The 20,869-nt window shown below is 36.1% G+C and overlaps 1 pseudogene; it reads right to left on the bottom strand.

Annotated features, from left to right (window-relative positions):
* Positions 1–15,080: 15,080 nt before the first annotated feature.
* LOC147343951 (PEST proteolytic signal-containing nuclear protein-like) lies at positions 15,081–19,549 on the bottom strand (annotated as a pseudogene).
* Positions 19,550–20,869: the final 1,320 nt, after the last annotated feature.

The following is a 20,869-nucleotide window of genomic DNA, read 5'->3' as shown; positions in this document are numbered from 1 at the left end:
CAGCATCAGTCCTTAAATGAATATTCAGGACTGATTTCCTTTAGGATGCACATCCACACATGATGACTGGAAAAACAACAGCTTTGACTGGAAGGACCTTTGTCAGCAAAGTTATATCTCTGTTTTTTTTTTTTTTTTTTTGGCAGGTGAGTAGATACTTGACATTTAGGACTCCCTGTTACACAAAGACAGTAACTGGAAAAACTGTATTTTTTTATTATTGGAAAATACATCAAATCTAAATAAAATGAAGTATTTTAATATGTGCAAACCACAAAAATAAACTCTGATAATTGCATTTTTCTGAATTTGCATTTCTGAATTTTCTGACTTGCATTCCAAATTTCTGAAAATTGCATTAATCTGAATTTTAAAATGTTCTTCATCTTCAACGTGTTCTATGTGGTGGGTTATAATGATTTATTTTTTAATGCTTGGCAAGCCTTGCATCAGTTCATTTCAGTTCAGTCGCTCAGTCGTGTCCAACTCTTTGTGACCCCATGAATCGCAGCACACCAGGCCTCCCTGTCCGTCACCAACTCCCGAAGTTCACCCAGACTCACATGCATCGAGTCAGTGATGCCATCCAGCCATCTCATCCTCTGTCATCCCCTTCTCCTCCTGCCCCCAATCCCTCCCAGCATCAGAGTCTTTTCCAGTGAGTCAACTCTTCACATGAGGTGGCCAAAGTACTGGAGTTTCAGCCTTAGCATCATTCCTTCCAAAGAAATCCCAGGGCTGATCTCCTTCAGAATGGACTGGTTGGATCTCCTTGCAGTCCAAGGGACTCTCGAGAGTCTTCTCCAACACCACAGTTCAAAAGCATCAATTCTTCGGTGCTCAGCCTTCTTCACAGTCCAACTCTCACATCCATACATGACCACAGGAAAAACCATAGCCTTGACCAGATGAACCTTTGTTGGCAAAGTAATGTCTGTGCTTTTCAATATGCTGTCTAGGTTGGTCATAACTTTCCTTCCAAGGAGTAAGCGTCTTTTAATTTCATGGCTGCAGTCACCATCTGCAGTGATTTTGGAGCCCAAAAAAATAAAGTCTGACACTGTTTCCACTGTTTCCCCATCTATTTCCCATGAAGTGGTGGGACCAGATGCCATGATCTTCGTTTTCTGAATGTTGAGCTTTAAGCCAACTTTTTCACTCTCCACTTTCACTTTCATCAAAAGGCTTTTTAGTTCCTCTTCACTTTCTGCCATAAGGGTGGTGTCATCTGCATATCTGAGGTTATTGATATTTCTCCCGGCAATCTTGATTCCAACTTGTGTTTCTTCCAGTCCAGCGTTTCTCATGATGTACTCTGCGTATAAGTTAAATAAGCAGGGTGACAATATACAGCCTTGACGTATTCCTTTTCCTATCTGGAACCAATCTGTTGTTCCATGTCCAGCCTTGCATGCCTAGAATAAATATCTCTTTGTTATGACCTATGTTCCTTTTTGTACATTGCTGAATCCAAAATACTACTTTTTTTGAGAGTTAGTGTATCTGTGGTTGGTCATGAGAGATAAAGGTTTACGGTTTTAACAGTTTTGTTTGTTTGTTTGTTTGTTTTGCTATTAAGGAAATGCTGGCCTCACAGAATGAATTAAGAAATAGTTCTTCTGCTCTTATTTTACTGAGAGATAGTATAGAATTGGTAATAATGTTTCCTTAAATGTTTGGTAAAATTCCTCTCAATTTTTGAAATCTGAACCTGCGATTTTTCTCTTTTATAAGATCACTATTGATTAAATTTCTTTAATAGATAAAGACCTATTCAACTTGATTCCTTTTTGTGTAAGGTTTTTTAGTCTGTCTTTCAAGTTGTTGTTCCTTTGCATCTGATTTATATGTGTGCATAGAGTTGTTTATATTATACCTTTATTTTTAATGCCCATGAAACAAATAATTATATAAAAATTTCAAATTTCAATAGTATAACCTGCAGTTTGACCTCTGGTAATGGGTTTTATGTGCTGGATTTTAATATCCTTGAGCCAGGGCAAGTACACAAGACTTTTCAAAAGAAGCATAGTTTATTTGCACAAAAATGATCAGTTTTGAAAGATCTTGAAGTGGTTTCTGAGGGAGTTATACAAATGGTGAGAATTTTATTCCTTTTAATATAGTATTAAAATTGTCTACTTAATTTTTCAAGTCAGATTCATGCCCTGATTTTATACACTTGTATCTATCAATGAATGCTGTGATAATTGAAAAAAAAATAAACTGTATCTCCTCTCTTTTAAAATTTTTATCTGGTCTGATTAGAGACTACTTAATTTTACTTATCTTTTCAAAGATGGAGCTTTTGGTCTGGTTGAAAAACCTATTTTCTCAACTTCATGATTTCTGCTCTAATTTATATTATTTTTTTGTTATGTTAACTTTTTTTTTCCCCTTGGAAAATGTAGTCACTTGAAAGAAGTTCAGATTTCACTAGCCAATCATATCTGCTTTCCTCTTGTATAGCATTACTCTGATTTAGCATTACTCTGATTTAGCAATCATTATAAGATTGCTAAAGATTATTTAGCAATCTTATAAGATTGCTCTGAGATTATTAAATACAATAGAAAAATAGTCACAAGTAAGATTTATTTTTAGGAACAAAAACAGTATCTTCTTCCCTAAATTTCTGCCCAAATTTTTGAAGTTGTTGCCATGTCTCTTTGCTTGCATCATACAAGGACTAGCAGGAGAAATTTTACTGACATGTTATTTTACTAAGTTCTACTTCGGTAGAACTAAGTGGTCAATTTCCTGTGTTTCCTTCATGTATTTGTATTTGGATGACTTTATTAGCTATAAAATAATTGATTAACATAATCCTTTGCTAGAACAATATTGACAGTATAGTATACCGAAGCATAAAATACGTTTTTATTTAAAACTGTGGAAGTAACATTAAAGGGAAAAATACTTGTAAGAAAGGGGTAAAAGTCAGTGATTCAGTGATAAAGAATCATCCTGCAATGCAGGAGACACTGGTTCAGTCTCTGGATTAGGAAAATCCCCTGGGGAAAGAAACAGCCACTCACTCCAGTATTCTCACCTGGAAAATACCATGGACAGAGGAGCCTGACAGGCCACAGTCCACGGGGTCACAAAAGAGTTGGGCACAACTTAGCTACTAAACAGCAACAACAAACTATATTTAATTTGCTCTTCTCTCATTAGTTTCCTAAGGGAAATAGATTAGTAATCTTAGACTGTTGATTTTATGTTTTTACCTTCTCTAGTAAATGCATTTAAAATTATAAATTTCCCTCTGAATATGAATTTACTGCATCCTGCAAATTTTAATAAATTGTATTTCACTTTCATTAAGTTCAAAAAAATTTTTTTAATCTCTTGAGATTTATTTCTACATGGGTTATTTAGAAATTTTCTGTTTAAACGTCCAACATTTGAGCTTTTTTCAGCTGTCTTCTTGTTGTTGATTTTTAGTTTATTTGCAATATAGTCTAAGACATATTTGAAGTGATTCCTATTTTTAAATCTGTTAGTGTATATTTTGAGGCCAAGAATGTGTTCTGTTTTGGCCAATGTTCCATGTAAGTTTATTTATTTTATTTTATTTTTAAACTTTACATAATTGTATTAGTTTTGTCAAATATCAAAATGAATCCACCACAGGTATAACTGTCAGATTAAATTGATTGATAGTGCTATTCAGGTCAACATTAATCTTACTGATTTTCAGACTGCTCAGTTTATCAGTTATGGAAGAGTTTATTGAAATATCCAAATATAACAGTGGATTTATCTGTTTCTATCAGTCTAACAATTTCTGCCTTACACACTTGATGTTTGATTGTTAGTTGTGTACATATTAAGGACAGTTATGGTTCCAAATAGGAAAAGGAGTATGTCAAGGCTGTATATTGTCACCCTGCTTATTTAACGTGTATGTAGAGAACATCATGAGAAATGCTTGGCTGGAAGAAGCACAAGCTGGAATCAAGATTGCTGGGAGAAATATCAATAACCTCAGATATGCAGATGACACCACCCTTATGGCAGAAAGTGAAGAGGAACTCAAAAGCCTCTTGATGAAAGTGAAAGTGGAGAGTGAAAAAGTTGGCTTAAAGCTCAACATTCAGAAAATGAAGATCATGGCATCTGGTCCCATCACTTCATGGGAAATAGATGGGGAAACAGTGGAAACAGTGTCAGACTTTATTTTTTTGGGCTCCAAAATCACTGCAGATGGTGACTGCAGCCATGAAATTAAAAGACGCTTACTCTGTGGAAGGAAAGTTATGACCAACCTAGATAGCATATTCAAAAGCAGAGACATTGCCAACAAAGGTCCGTCTAGTCAAGGCTATGTTTTTTCCAGTGGTCATGTATGGATGTGAGAATTGGACTGTGAAGAAGGCTGAGTGCCGAAGAATTGATACTTTTGAACTGTGGTGTTGAAGAAGACTCTTGAGAGTCCCTTGGACTGCAAGGAGATCCAACCAGTCCATTCTGAAGGAGATCAGCCCTGGGATTTCTTTGGAAGGAATGATGCTAAGGCTGAAACTCCAGTACTTTGGCCACCTCATACAAAGAGTTGACTCACTGGAAAAGACTCTGATGCTGGGAGTGATTGTGGGCAGGAGGAGAACGGGATGACAGAGGATGAGATGGCAGGATGGCATCACTGACTTGATGGACGTGAGTCTGCGTGAATTCTGGGAGTTGGTGATGGACAGGGAAGCCTGGCATGCTGCAATTCCTGGGGTTGTAGAGTCGGACATGACTGAGCGACTGAACCAAACTGAACTGATGTCTTCCTTTCTCTTTTTCTTCCTTCTCAGCTTTCAGTAAAACTGAGATTGTATGATACTTATTTATCTTCTGTATGATCACATCAATTATACTTCTTTTGAATTTTTTTTATTGTTTGTCTTAAAGTTGGCAATATACATTTGTAACTCATCTGAATTCACATTAAATAATACTACATTTCTTTACTTAAAGTATACATAACTTATAATGGAATATTTTCTATTCTCTCTCCTTTCCCTTATGTCACTGATATCATTTATTTCACTTATCCACAGACTACAATCATCCAATATATGTTACTGCTACTATTAATGCTTTGAATTGTTATCTTTTATATCAATTCTAAAATATAAAAATGATATTTTACTTTCATTTATTCCTTTTCTGATGTTCTACCTTTCTTTATAGAGATCTTTTATAACCTATATTATTTTACTTTTTTATAAAGAGCTGCTTTTATTTTAATATTTCTTACAGGTTAGGCTTCCTGACAGTGATCCTTTTAGTTGTTCAACTGAGAAAATTTTAATTTCCTTGCCTTGGCTCCAATTTTCAGAATGTTCTTTTGTATGTGTAAACATACATTTTTTTTTTATTTCAGTGACTTTTTATTTTAGAATCCCTAAAGAATTTTATTCCCACTTTCTTCATTTCTTTCTCTTGTCTAAATTTCATGGGGTTTTTTTCATCATTTTATATTGTGTTATTCTTTATTTATATTTGTCATATTCTTTTTTAATCCTTTAAAGTATTTAATTATATTTATTCCTTGGCATTTTTCTGCAGATTATTTCCTCTAGTTTTTGTGACTGTTAATCTCATAATTATTGTGATGAGGCCAACTACTGTGGTCACACTGATCAACAGGTCTGTTCCCCAAACAAGTCCTGCCTTGTGAGTTGCTGCAGTCGTGCTGGTGAGCAGGGCAGGCTCTTGGTGCAACTGGTTGTGATTCCTGGCAGTACACAAATGTTGTGAGCCAGCTGGTGAGTAGGGCAGCCTTCTAAAGTAGCTGGCTTTGTGACCTGGCAGAGTGCTTCTGCTACAGGCTTGCTAGTGAGCAGGATAAGCCTCTGGTGCTAATTGAACAGAGGAAGTATTCTCTGTCCTGTTAAAAGATGGTATTTTCCAATGCCAATGTAGTAGTGGTAGAATGCAATCCCCAAAATGGCTGCCACCAGGGTCTGTGCCCTCAGGGATAGTTCTAGCTGATTCTTGCCCCTCCAGAAAACCTTTCCAGAAATCTATCTCTATGATCAGCAAGTGACCAAGGAGCTTTTCAAACTACTGCCTCTGTGCTAGGACTTGGAGTATGTAATATTTTGTGCACACTCTTTAAATGCAGAGTCTGTTTCCTATAGCTCTCTGACTCTCTATGAAGATAAGGGCCATTGGTTTTCAAAACCAGACATTTTGGGGGCTCCTCTTCCTGGTGAAGAACCTCCAGGATAGGGAGCTTGGTATGGAGTTTGGATGCTTCACTCTTTGGAAAGAACACCTGTGGTTGGAGTCCCACAACATCTGTGGTTGTGTGATCCCTGTTAGTGAGTGGCTGACCTGGGAGTATGAGTCACCTCAATGCAAATAGATGGGGAAACAGTAGAAACAGTGTCAGACTTTATTTTTTGGGCTCCAAAATCACTGCAGATAGTGATTGCAGCCATGAAATTAAAAGACGCTTACTCCTTGGAAGGAAAGTTATGACCAACCTAGATAGCATATTAAAAAACAGAGACATTACTTTGCCAACAAAGATCTGTCTAGTCAAGGCTATGCTTTTTCCTGTGGTCATGTTTGGATGTGAGAGTTGGACTGTGAAGAAAGCTGAGTGCTGAAGAATTGATGCTTTTGAACTGTGGTGTTGGAGAAGATTGTTGAGAGTCCCTTGGACTGCAAGGAGATAAACAAGTCCATTCTAAAGGAGATCAGTCCTGGGTGTTCATTGGAAGGACTAACGCTGAAGCAGAAACTCCAATACTTTGGCCACCTCATGCAAAGAGTTGACTCATTGGAAAAGACTCTGATGCTCGGAGGGATTGGGGGCAGGAGGAGAAGGGAACGACAGAGAATGAGATGGCTGGATGGCATCACCGACTCGATGCACATGAGTTTGAGTAAACTCCGGGAGTTGGTGATTAACAGGGAGGCCTGGCGTGCTGTGATTCATGGGGCCGCAAAGAGTCGGACATGACTGAGCAACTGAAATGACTGACTGACTATCCCTCCTACCATCTCATGTGGCTCCTTCTTTATATCTTAGTTGTGGAAAATTTTTGTTTGTCTTCAGGTTGTTCTCATGAATAGTTGCCTAACAAGTAGTTGTGTTCTGCCCATAGGAAGAGGAGAGCTCAGGATTTTTCAAGTCCATCATCTTGATCTGGCCCCCTCCTATTTTTAATTTACTTAAGTAAAGGGCTATCTCTTTCTAGAGGGCTGCTGTGCTCAGGGTTCTAGTAAGAAGGATGAGATGGTTGGATTGCATCACTGACTCAACGGACATGAGTTTGAGTAAACTCTGGGAGTTAGTGATGGACAGGAAGACCTGGTGTGCTGCAGTCCATGGGGTTGCAAAGAGTTGGACACGACTGAGCAACTGAACTGAACTGAAGTAATAAGTATTATCATTTAATCGGTGTTTTTATATGCTAATTAACAACTATTTTTATATTCTTTTAGACTAGGCTCTATTAAATATATTGTTAACAGAGCTCCTGATAATGCCTGAATTCAGAAGTTATAAATGTATACTTTTAATAATCCATATATTGCTCTTTTTAAATTAATTCAGTTTAAACATTACCATTAATCTGAATTAAGGAAAATGTTCCATGCACTGTTACTCTACTCACTCAGAGCTATGGCTTTGGGTAGCATATTAACCAGGATAGAAAAAGTTATTATACAAATAATTAATATTATACAAATTGCTACCTACTACTTCTTTATATCATACACTGAGTTTCACTCTTTAAATGTATTGTATAGCTTAATCCTCTTATAAACCTTATGACTCCACTTCTAATATATCCTCATTTAATAAAGACTCAAGTTAAGTGATTTGCCTGATGTCACTATCTTAAAAGGGGCAGAGCTAGTGTTTAAATGTAGCTCTCACTGGTGGAGATATTAACCACAGCATTCTGCTGATGTGAGATTTGAGTGTGAAGAATAAGGAAAGATTTATAAGTGATATCATTCCTTCCAGGCTGAGTAAATGAGTATATGAAAAACATCTGGCATTTAATCAGTGTCTGGTAAATACGGGTAGAGGACATAAATTGAAAATGGGAGGCATGAAAAAAATTTCAGAAGTAATGAATATGCTCATTATCCTGAATCTGGTGATGGTTTTACATGATGTAATCAAATTGCACACTTCAAATAGGTGTAGTTTGTCTTATACAATTTATTCTTCCATAAAGCTTTTTTTTAAATTTTTTTTTAAATAGGTGAACATCCTCACTATAAAATTCTTCATATTTAAATAATCTGAAGAATACCTGGTCCTGATAATGTTGAACTTTACATGAGCTTTGTGATCTCAGAAAACAGTGATCATTATGAAATCCTCTCACCCTTTCAGCTTCCTAAGTACCTCCATCTTCTGTGTTCTGTAAGACAGCCAATCTCAGAGGGCCACTTTGTCTTGCATGCTCCAAGAAAATACCATTCCTTCCATTCCTTGTGACGCCTATAAGACGCATGGATGAATCCATCGTTTACCTGTCCCTATAAAACCTTTCTTTTCTTTGAGATGTTCCTCACTAATAAGCATTCTCCTTATTACAATAGCCTGAATAAAATCATCTTAATGGTCTAGTGGTTTTGTCTTTCTCAGTATCAAGACAAGTTCACGGTGACTTAAATACATCATATATAATTCTGATATAATACTATGTCTGGGTGGATGCAAAACTGACTTTGCTTCAGGAGACAGTAGTATCAGGGCTCTGGTCAGTTGTTAATTGTTTACAAGTTCCTATGAACTCCTTCTGTCTGTATTTTCAGACACTGATACAAATATACATATTTTTTAATTTGGAGAGGTCAATATCTTTTAGTCATTCTTTTTTTCATTCTTCTTTTCTCACAGTGCCTACACACTATGTGGAGGGGAGAAATGAAAACAGAATTAGAAAATCCAGTCTGTCTAATGTTCTGTTTTATGTGAGTGAGGTTGAGGAAAAAGCTAAATGTTTGTGCACTAGCTGTGCTAGCTTTGTTGAACTCATACCTAGAAGTCATTTAGTCCAACTACCAAGGAGACAGACTGAGACATTATTTTTTAGGAGAACTAAAATGGCAAGTTGGAGATGAGAGCAATAACTGTTTGTTTGTAGTCTGGTCTATTAAGCTGAACTGAGATTCTTTGGTATAAGAAGCCTCATTTCAGGTCAGAATAGTCTCTGATGTCCTGTTAGCAAAAGAATAAAATGTATCTCTTTTTTGAAAAGTCATCTCTTGTCCTTCCTGTATGACAAGAGAAAAGTCCCTGGGATATCCCATGTATAGGCTGTCATTAATTTGAAACTTCTACTCACAAATATACTTAAAGATATTTTATTTACTGCTCTGAGACAAGAATATTAGTGTTATAAAATGCTCCCTCTAATAAAATCACATTGTTTTCTCTTAATAATTAACACTTTGGGCACCAAAGACAGTAATTATTGCAACTCTCTTAACTATAAGCACCCTTTTCTATTTTGTGCTGAGCTTGACCCTGATTTAGAATTGACATATTAATATAACTATAAACAAACCATTCTTAGCAGGGTGAATTCAAAATTAGAGACTTCTTCCTAAGATAACTTCTTGTAATAAAATACAGACTAAACTAAGGAATTATAGATGATTTACAATCTCAGATGTAAACAATGAGAAAGGTTAGAGTAATTCAAAGTCATTGCTTCAAATCACTATTTTTTTATGTGATCTTGGAATAAACAATCAAATCAGAAATAACTGAAGATATATATATTAAAAAAAGATGATTTGGCATGAGAACAAATACCATGAATACCCACCAATTATACAGAATAGGAATGAATAATATTTACAAACCAGGTAAGTTGCTTTTATTTAAGTAATGAGCAATTTCATAAATAATTACAAACTATTGCAGAGCTATTTGACATACTGGGTGCTAAGAGTTTTAAAAATTAAATTTTAAACCATACTAAATCTCCTTGCTTTCACATACTTTCTAACTCCAAGGCACTATAGAATCTACTGTAGAAAAAGAAAAACCTGATAATTTGACCTGCTTTTAATATCAATAAATGCAACATCTACCAATGATACATACATATACAAATGTTTTAAAAAATAGAATAAAAATGTGTTTCATCCTGAAATAAAGTGAAAAGCAAGGGAGTAATAAAAAAACAATAGCAATTATAATGCCAACAAATATAAGGTGATCCTATTTTTGGCCCTAAAGTAACAGAACCTAAAATATGTCCCATTACTTGGACTTCCACAGAAACAAGAGTTATTCTGGCTTTGCTAATGTCTAGACAAATTTGATATGACCTTTGTAAATGTGATCTCATGTGGTTGCCCTATCACTGTTTTCTATTATAAAAAAATTAACTGGTTACCTTGGCAACTTTTGAATTTTTTTTCTTTAAATTCTTATATTTTCAACTGGGCTGGCCAGTCAACCTGAAGGGTGACTCACATTCATTTGTATTTAATTTAATTAATTTATTTATTAGAGCTTAACAAATTTATTGATATTTTAGTGAAGACATTCATCTCAGTGGTTTCTCTTTCCTGCTTTGACCTTAGGTTAATATCTAATTTGAGTAAGAAAACAAAATGTAGGAGAGGGATGCTATTTCAAGAGAAACATTAAAGTGAACAAAAATGGGTAATATACCTATGTTAAAGCAGTTAAATTCATTATCTTGATATAATTATATCATGAAGTAAGAAAACTAATAGTTGTATATATATTTCATTGTTTTCCTTGGGGCTTATTTTAAACTCAAATGCAAGTGAACAAAGTATTAATAATATATACAAGCTGCTTCTCTGGATTTATTACCTATTAAAATAGCTCAGCAAGTAGTTTCCCCCAATCAAACAGTCTGAAGGTGCCTCTGAATCTAACATTGTAGGAGTTTTCAAGGAAATCATTATACTGTAAGTTTCTTTTATGTATGACTCTGCTTTTAAAGATGTAACTGTCACAAAAAATAATTCATATACTGCCGGGGTCCAGCCCCGGTGGATCCAGGGAATTCGAAGAGGGGACGGCGTCGGCGAGGATCAGGAAACAACTGCTTAATTAAACATTAATTAACGATATAAAGAGTAATAGAATAAGGATAGCTCAGTAGGAAAATTCAGTGAAGAAAAGAGGCTGAAATAAAGATAGCTCAGTGAGGAAATTCTTTGGAGAAAAGAGGCTGAATAATTCAGCCTGAAGGTGAGAGAAAGAATGACATGGGGAGACCAAGTTTCGGTGAACAAGGCCCGCACTTTATTTTCCAAAGTAGTTTTTATACCTTAAGTTATGCATAGAGGATAATGGGGGAAGGGGTAGAGTCAGGCAGTAAGCCAGGCTTTCTTCCTGCAAACTTATCATATGCAAAAGTTTAGGTGATTTGCATCATCTTCTGGCCCAGAGGTCTGTTAACATTTTAAGACCCTTTCTTCAGAAAACTTATTTTTCTCTAAAGGTGACTAGTCAGGCACCACACTCCAAAAGCATTAAAGTTGCATTCCTAAAGGGCAAAGGTGTGGTGGGCTACAACAAGAAAAAGAATTAACTCAAGGGTCCAAGGTTACAAACATTAAAACTACTACTTACACCAATCATATTAATCAATACACTGCCAGGGACACAGCAGGTAAGGGATATGGAAACTTAGCAGCAAACATTGGCCCAGTAAGTGAAAAACCTTTCACCAATACAATTTCTAATCAATCTTTTAACTACTCAAAGGAATCTGTGTTTAGATAGTTTAGAACATCTCCTGCCTCTCACAGTTGGGAGGCTCTGAACAATCACATGTGGCCAGAAAAACCTATTCAGGCAGGCTAGAGGATTTCCAAAGGAGTTTGTAGGTTGAAACACTGTCACACCCAGGAATTATTAACTGGAGCTGTAAGCTAACTCTTTTTTCAGAGAGAGGTAGTAGGGGACAGCCCTCCTGTGAAGTCAGAGGTGTAGGTGAGAGCACAAAGCAGAAAGTAGGCAGACTCTGGTTTGGGGGTAGATGCTCGACTCCTGAGGCTCGATCCCACCTTTGCGTATGCCGAGCCTCCTTCCTCATGACCTTTGCCACAGGAGGAGTTCCTCACGCTGGCTCCTGGCAGTGATAGACTTCCAGTTGAGCCATTCCAGACCCTGAAAGATGGTGCTGTGGAAAGTGCTGTACTCAATACGCAATATGCAATATGCAATCAATATGCAATAGGCCGGCTCCCGGCAACATACAATACAAAAGAAAATGCAATTCTACAACACATATATTAACAAGGTATATGTAATCAAAGATTCCGTAAAATATGTTTAAAGAAGCATTTTATTTCCTTTTGTTTTCAGTATGTAAAATGTGCTTTTTAGAGGCCACTGGTTAATATATATGCAGTTAAGCCATGTTATTCTGCTAAATTTTGTTGTTCAGTCACTAAGTTGTGTCTGACTCTTTGCGATCACATGGACTGCAGCACGCCAGGCTTCCCTGTCCATCACCAACTCCCAGAGCTTACTAAACTCATGTACATTGGGTCAGTGATGTTATCAACTGTCTCATGCTCTATAATTCTCTTCTCTTGCCCTGAATCTTTCCCAGCATCAGGTTGTTTTACAATGAGTCAGCTCTTTGCATCAGGTGGCCAAAATATTGGAGCTTCAGCTTTAGCATCAGTCATTCCAATGAATATTCAGCGTTGATTTCTTTTAGGATTGACTGGTTTGATCTCCTTCCTGTCCAAGGGTGTCTCAAGAGTTCCCAGCACCACAGTTTGAAAGAACCAATTCTTCAGTGCTCAGCCTTCGTTATGATCCAACTCTCACATCTCACATAAAGTGATGTCTCTGCTTTTTAATACACTGTCTAGGTTTGTCATAGCTAAAGAGCATGTGTCCTTTAATTTCATGGCTGCAGTCATTGTCCACAGTGTTTGGAGCTCAAGAAAATAAAATCTATCACTCTTTCCACATTTTCCCCATTTATTTGCCATGAAGTGATGGGACCAGATGTTATGATCTTGGTTTTATGAATGCTGAGTACCTTTGTTTTTTCAATTTTAATTTTTTTAATTGAAGGATAATTGGTTTACAAAATTGTGTTGACTTCTGCCAAACATCAACATGAATCAGCCATATGTATGCATATACCTATACATATGTAAATTATGGGACTAGATGCCATGATATTGGTTTTCTGAATTCTAAGTTTTTTTTTCCCCCATTTTTTAAATTTTATTTTTATTTTTTTCTAAATTTTATTTTATTTTTAAACTTTACATAATTGTATTAGTTTTGCCAAATATCAAAATGAATCCACCACAGGTATACATGTGTTCCCCATCCTGAACCCTCCTCCCTCCTCCCTCCCCATACCATCCCTCTGGGTCATCCCAGTGCACTAGCCCCAAGCATCCAGTATCGTGCATCGAACCTGGACTGGCAACTCATTTCGTACATGATATTTTACATGTTTCAATGCCATTCTTCCAAATCTTCCCACCCTCTCCCTCTCCCACAGAGTCCATAAGACTGTTCTATACATCAGTGTCTCTTTTGCTGTCTCATACACAGGGTTATTGTTACCATCTTTGAATCAGTTCTAATGAGGTGGATGAAACTGGAGCCTATTATACAGAGTGAAGTAAGCCAGAAAGAAAAACACCGATACAGTATACTAACACATATATATGAATTCTAAGTTTTAAGCCAGTCTTTTCACTCTCCTGTTTCACCTTTATCAAGAGGCTCTTTAGTTCCTCTTTGCTTTCTGCCCTTAGTGTGCATATGCCCTCTGCATATATGAGGCTGTTGATATTTTTCCCAGTAATCTTGATTCCAGCTTGTGATTCATCCAACCCAGCATTTCACATGATGTACTCTGCATATAAGTTAAGTAAGCAGAGTGACAACATGCAGCTTTGATGTACTTCTTTCCCAATTTTGAACTAGTCCATTGTTCCAGGTCTGGTTCTAACTGTTGCTTCTTGACCTGCACACAGATTTCTCAGGAGGCAGGTAAGCTGGTCTTGTATTTCTATCTCTTTAAGAATTTTCCACAGCTTGTTGTGATCCACACAGTCAAAGGCTTTGTGTTAAATAAGAATTCCTATAAATTAGTTCAGAACAAATTGGATTTCACAAGTTAGTAACATAAATGATTTGATAAATCCACAGATAGTATATCCTTATTTCCCATCTTCATACAATGTTACCTTTTTTTGGTATTTATACCCTTTAAAAAAATAACAGCCAAATATTTAACTAGTATTTATATTTAAATTGCTGATGGTAGCTTCCTTTTTAGAAGAAACAACTTCTTTATAATTTTCCTCGAGAGCTGGTGGAAATGTTAACAGAACTAGATAACAAAAATCTAGAAAAGCACACACAATATAACTATTTAATTTGGTAGCATATGGCTGTTCTCTGAAGAATAATAAAGGTGGACAAGATCCTTTAAAATGAAGCATGTTATTTTAAATTTTTGACGGTTTATATAAATTTTAAAATATTCTTTTTAAAGAGCTTGGTACACATTTATATCCACTGATAGCAATGCAATAAATAGTCTCTGATGATTTGAAACAAAACAAATGCCATTAGGGGAGAAAAAGAGCTATATTTTAATTTTATCTAATGTATTTTCTCAGTTTAGTACCATTTTCCTCCCAATACAATATTCTCTTCTTTCTGTATTTGTTCCTGGGAGCCAGACAGCATTGGTTAACACAGGAGTTAAGTTAGAGCAATTGCTTACATTTTAAAAAGGCAACTTTTGCTTCCCTCTTAATGTGCTAATAGTTACGTCTAAAAATATACAATTCTTAGAAAGATAACATTTCTAAGTTTTTAAATTATCTATTAACTTTGGAAACTAATCACATGAAACTACAAAATTAGTAAATGTCTTAAAATTTGTATATAAAACATAAATTACCTCTAATTTTAAATTCTCATTTATTAGTATACCATTCAGTCTTTAAAAAAAACAAAACAAAAAACACTGCTCCAAAGAGTCTAATGCCATTCTTTAAAAAAGGAAAGTGTTCCTTTTACCTTTACACCTAGCCCATGCCCCATTTTCAAAACACATGATTTAATCATTTTGGTCATGGACATTTCTAAGATGAGATCTTATATTTCACTTCCATATCTTCTAATTATCAGAAAACCCATGTTCTTTATTGATGGAATTTGCTCCTGCTGATGTTGGTGTATCCCATCCAGTAGGCCTCATCCTCATCTTTGCCTCTGGAGGCATTCCCTCTTGTTCGTTATTTTCATCCTCATTTAAGCTGCTGCTACCAAAATAGTTTTTGGAGTAAGTGGGCTTACTTAAACCAAGTTCAATGGATAGGGTTTTCTTTGTCATCTGACTACCTACCAAGTTGGTAGACTGCCAACTACCTCCAAGTTTGGTAAACTCAAACTTGGAAATCTTAGTAGGCTTTGGTGGGAGGTCTTCAGCCTCTTCTGCTTATTGTTTCTCAGCCCTATGGCTGGTATTTCCCCCTCCATTATTGGAAGAAACAGTCTTAGCTTTCCCGGATTTTCCTGCTTCCTCTTTAGATCCTCTGGTGGCCCCAGTTCACTGCTGTGCCACCTTCCTGTCCTCCATTTTCCCTGCATAGCCTCCGAATTTTTAATGTTTTAGTAAACATTTTTGGGCTTTCCTGGTGGTGCTAGTGATAAAGAACCTGCCTGCCAATGCTGCAGAAGATGTAAGAGAGAAGAGTTTGATCTCTGGTCAAGAAGATCCCCTGGAGGAGACCATGGTAATCTACTCCAGTATTTTTGCCTGGAGAATCCCATGGACAGAGGAGCCTGGCAGGCTATAGTCCATAGAGTCACAAAGAGGTGGACACGACTGAAGTGACTTAGCACACTCACATACAATAAACATTTTAAGAAACTAAATGATCCTGTCTCTAAGATGATCTTTGATACTTCAATGAGCAAAAGCATCTTCCTCTTTCATTTTACCCATTCTTCTCTGAATATCCATTGTATGTCATATATAGAGAATGATGTAGTGGTTATGAGACCAAGGTATCAAGCCAGACTACCGAATTTTTATCTTACCTCCAACACTTAATGAGTTCTAATCCACACAGTTAATAATAATGGTAGCTAATGTTAACTTAAAACTTATTTCATTTAATTCTTACAACTATGAGATGAGTACTCACTCATTATTCCCAGCTAGATATACATGGGAATGGGGCTTCCCCCTGATGTCTCAGCAGGTAAAGAATCCACCTGCAATGCAGGAGACACAGGATATTCAAGTTTGATCCCTGGGTTGGGAAGATCCCCTGGAGGAGAAAATGGTGTTTTTCCAGTATTCTTGCCTGGAAAATCCCAAGGACAGAGTAGCTTGGAGGCTATAGTCCATGGGGCTGCAAAGAGTATGACAGGGCTGAGCGTGAGCGTACGCATGCACGCACGCACACATACACACACATACATAGGATTCGAATTTCCATCTGCAAATGAGGCCCTAAACAGCTAAGTAAATGGCCTGAAATCACTCAACTAAGGATTTGACTCAGATTTATTGGAATTCAAATGTATTCCCTTGGCCATCATTTTGTATGAATAAAGGAGAAGCTAATCTCTTATGGATTTCCCTGGTGGCTCCATGGTAAAACAGACAAACAACCACACCTGCCAATGCAGGATACATGGGTTTGATCCCTGGGTTGGGAAGATCCCCTGGAGGAGGAAATGGCAACCCATCCCAGTATTCTTGCCTTGGGAAATTCTGTAAACAGAGGAGCATGGTGGGCTACAATCCATGGTGTTGCAAAGAGTTGGACATGACTTAGTGGACTGAGCACGCATGCATATCTCTTATAAATCCACCTGAATGACAAGACGATATATATGTTGTACCAAGTACATGGAGAGAGTGGTAGTTGTGTACAATAATCAAATTTGTTTTTTACAGAAACAGAGCTTTCTACATTTGTTTTTTAAACACAAATCAACTCTGAAAGTAGAGTGTTAAATATTGAAATTAAGCATTTAGTAACAAGGATCGAATATGCCCTTGAAGAAAAACACATTTTCCTTAACTGTGACTTTTCTGAAACTCTCAGGAGTATTTTATAAAACATGCCCTAAATATCAGGACACCTGTTATTTAATCTCCTGGAGGTAAATTACTGACTACAAAATATCACTCTATAGAACCTGGCCTATTAACAAGTTTCTTACTGAAACATTCTTTCAGTTGTTTAATTACTATGGCAAGATTAGCAACTGCAACCCCTCTAGTTCTAATATTTTTCCCTTACTTCAAGCTCTGTATGACGTTCTAAGAGTGATGTTCCATGAGACTAGTCAACAGATAGTCGCTGAATGTCAGAGACAAGTTCTCCCAAGGATGTTTATGCAAGGAGCATCAGGAGATGGGAAATTTCCACGCCCTCCCCAACCACTGCTTTATAATTCTTCTGCGAAAATTCTTGTTTCTAGCCAGCGTTTCTCTCCTCCCTCTTTCTCTTCCCCTTTTCGGAAGAGAGGAGATTCTCATAGTTTTTCCCCCAACCAAGTTGTCTCTAAACTAAACACCTGCAGTGCTTTGTACATTCTATGTCCGAAGATACAAAAATAAGGACATACAACTTCTCTCTATATGTGTCCCCACATTTATGATTTGTCTTTTCTATTCTGTACATCTTGGTAATCATAAATCTGTAGGTTTCTAAAGATCCAAAAATGAGTTAGCACATAAAAAGAAAACAGACTCCAGATATATTGATTTTTTATCACAAAGATAGACTCAAATTCTAAGTTAAAGCCACAGAGCTGGTTCTTGCAGAAAGAAAGGGGGATGGAAATGAAAGTAGGATTCCTGGACCTCTGACTGGGGAGGCCAGTGCTGGGGGTGGGTAATTTGAAGGGTGACCAGAGAAAGGAGTGATTAGAGAATAACCTCCTTTCTTCTTCCTCATCACACTTCCAAACTACTGAAAATTAGAAACAGGTAGACAGTGTTGTGTTTGTGGGCACTATTTGGTCCCCTGAGTTACTAGTAGCCTGATCATTGCCCTGAATTCTCTGAAATCTGTCCTACTTAAAGGACAAACATAGGTAAATAACTGTGGCATATGTGTGAATTTTTTTTCATTCCATGTCAAGTTTAGGTTCAGGGCACCATCTGGTACATTCAACAGTAACCACACCAGGTGAACAAGACTTATTCGATCTCCATTTACTTTTAATTGCACTATTTAAAAAATTTTGGATTCCTAGAGTTTGGGCTTGTGCTTGGTGCTTCAGTCCCAAATATGAGAGAGTTGGTTGCTGGTTCAAAAGACAGAGAAGTCCCATTCTGAGCTTTAAAGACCATCTCCTGAGAGAACAAAGGCCAACCCCACAAGACCAGCAAGAAGGTTTTCTATGACATACTCCCTAAGATCTTGTCCAGGTCCAGTAATTCAGATTTAATAATATCACTGACCTAATTCATAAAGGCATTTCTTTATTATTCCTTGCTTATAACAGGTTTTCCATAAAGTTTGCTATTTTGAGTTGACTTTATCAAATTGCAATCATCAAGTAGATAATTGCTTCTAGGCTTAAGCAGAATGATTCTAAAGTTTAACAAGAAACATAAATTTCAAAATTAGAAATGCTAATATTCATAGAGGCCAAGAGACCATTTAGTCCAATACATACATACAAAATGAAGGTCTCAGAGCTACTGAATCTGTCTCTTAAATCTGCATTTTAACCATTTTTTATTGAAAATAATCTACTCTAACACATTTGAAAACTGCAGCTATAGCACTGTTTCCCTGTATTTTCAAAACTATTTCAATCTTACTTGCAATAAGCTTTTCCCTTGAGGTAGAAAATGCATTTTAATACAATAATAAGCAGCTGGGTGCCTGGTCTACTTATTAATAAATAAGTTCAATAAATCTTTGTCTGCACTTCCTAATTTATCAAGTTGTTTATTTTGCTAGCAGTATAGAACAGTGAGAGTAAAGAAAGAATATGGCACACTTGTCATTTACATAGACAAAACTTATAGCTCTTCTAAAATATCTCTCATATGGTGGCATTAGAACATGTTCTAAAATGTAGAAAATAATTAAGTGGTAATAATAAAGTTTTTAAATAGTTAGAGCAATTTTGCAAATAATTTGCCCTAAATGCGAAAGTATAGCAAATATTTATTAGTGCAAAATGGGAAACTCAGTGGTGAAATACCAGATGATAAGTGCTATAGTTTAGCCAGCTATTTCACTTCTGGAATCCTGCAAAACTCAAATAAAATTCAACTGCATTTACGAACAATATGCTTTACTAACATGCTTCCAGTAATGAGTATTTCTAATACACTAATATGATCATTGAGAGAAACCTTAAATTAGAAGGAACTGTGTTGACTGTAAATTTATCATTATTACCACCTCCCTTTGCTTGGATAGAACATCCATGCTATTACTTGTTAAGTGGAGAAGTCTTTGAAAATAAATGTTTATAAATTAATTAATAGAACAATTACAGTAAATGATTCCCTAGAAACTCTTACAGGACCAGCACAGTCATTCTCGAGAAACTGCTAAGAAAATTAATTTTATGTGTTTCCCAAGATGTAATGAAATAAACAAATTACATAATAGTACAAAATAATCCATAATAATAAAATCTTATTACAAAATATTTGCCTCATCAATTTCTGCCTTGACATAACAACTTGTTTCTTATAATTATTAAAACTACAAAAGTACATCACACAAAATTAGATTATCTATATTGATTTTTGTCAATAAATTCAATATTGTAAACCTAATGCTTCCTCAGAAACAATTTTATATTGATAATTAACAAATTTGGAAAGAGAAACTATAAAGGGACTGATCCAAACAGATGCAATTTTTTAAGAAAATTAACAGTTGATAATCATTAAGGTTTACTACAATTTATTATTAGAAAACTTCAATGATTCAAAAGTTTTGTGTTGAAAAAAATCACTTCCTATAGAAGGAATCTCTCCCCCATTCCACACACTGCTATCAAGAAAAAGTGGAAAGAGAAAATAAGAGCTAAAATTTATTGTTATGCAATCTTCCTGCTAACACTTCATAATAATGAGAAAATTAGTTCTGTAAGAGCTTTGTTCCATGGAGTTATCCACTGGTAGCACACAAGTCTGCTGTCAATGAATGAATGGGTATTAAACTTCTCAGGCATATGGTGTTTGTTAACTGACATTCTAAGGATATTTCCTTTTCCCATATTTGTTTACTTATTGTTTTATTATATTCACAATGGACTTGTGTATTCCTTTTATTCAGTTTGTGTACTGTAGTATTGTCATTGTTTTTTTCATGTTCTAATTATACTGTATTTGGCCTACGTGAACTATTTAAAGATGGCATCTTTCTAATATGTCTCCACTATACTTTGAATCTATTCTTAATTTCTATTAAATACCACAAGATATTTCAAGTTCACCTCATTCTTGTGAAGTTCAGATATTTCTCCAAGGAGACTTTATTTCATTTGTTAGAAGGTTGTATTTGGAGACTAAAATCTAGGAACTAATTGTGCTTCTTACTCATTTCTAAAGTGAAAACTATCTACACTTGCTCTACCACACAGTCTCCAACCACTACAGCATCCTCCAAATTGTTTCACTGCTAGCTTTCTATCTTTCATTCTATACCAATACAAGTGTTCTTATAACAGTCTGAGGAGTCTTTTTTTTTTATTTTTAAACTCCACAATATTGTACTAGCTTTGCCAAACATCGAAATGAATCCACCACAGGCACGCCAGCACTCCCCATCCTGAACCCCCCTCCCTCCCCTCTCCCTATACCCTCTCTCTGGGTCATCCCAGTGCACCAGCCCCAAGCATCCAGTA

The sequence above is a fragment of the Bos grunniens genome, chromosome 26 (genome assembly GCF_055505025.1).
Source record: "Bos grunniens cultivar Pamir isolate PY7600 chromosome 26, Bosgru_T2T1.0, whole genome shotgun sequence".
Taxonomy (NCBI): Eukaryota; Metazoa; Chordata; class Mammalia; order Artiodactyla; family Bovidae; genus Bos; species Bos grunniens.
The sequence above is the reverse complement of the archived record's forward strand: the minus strand, read 5'-3'. Positions and strand labels throughout refer to the sequence as shown.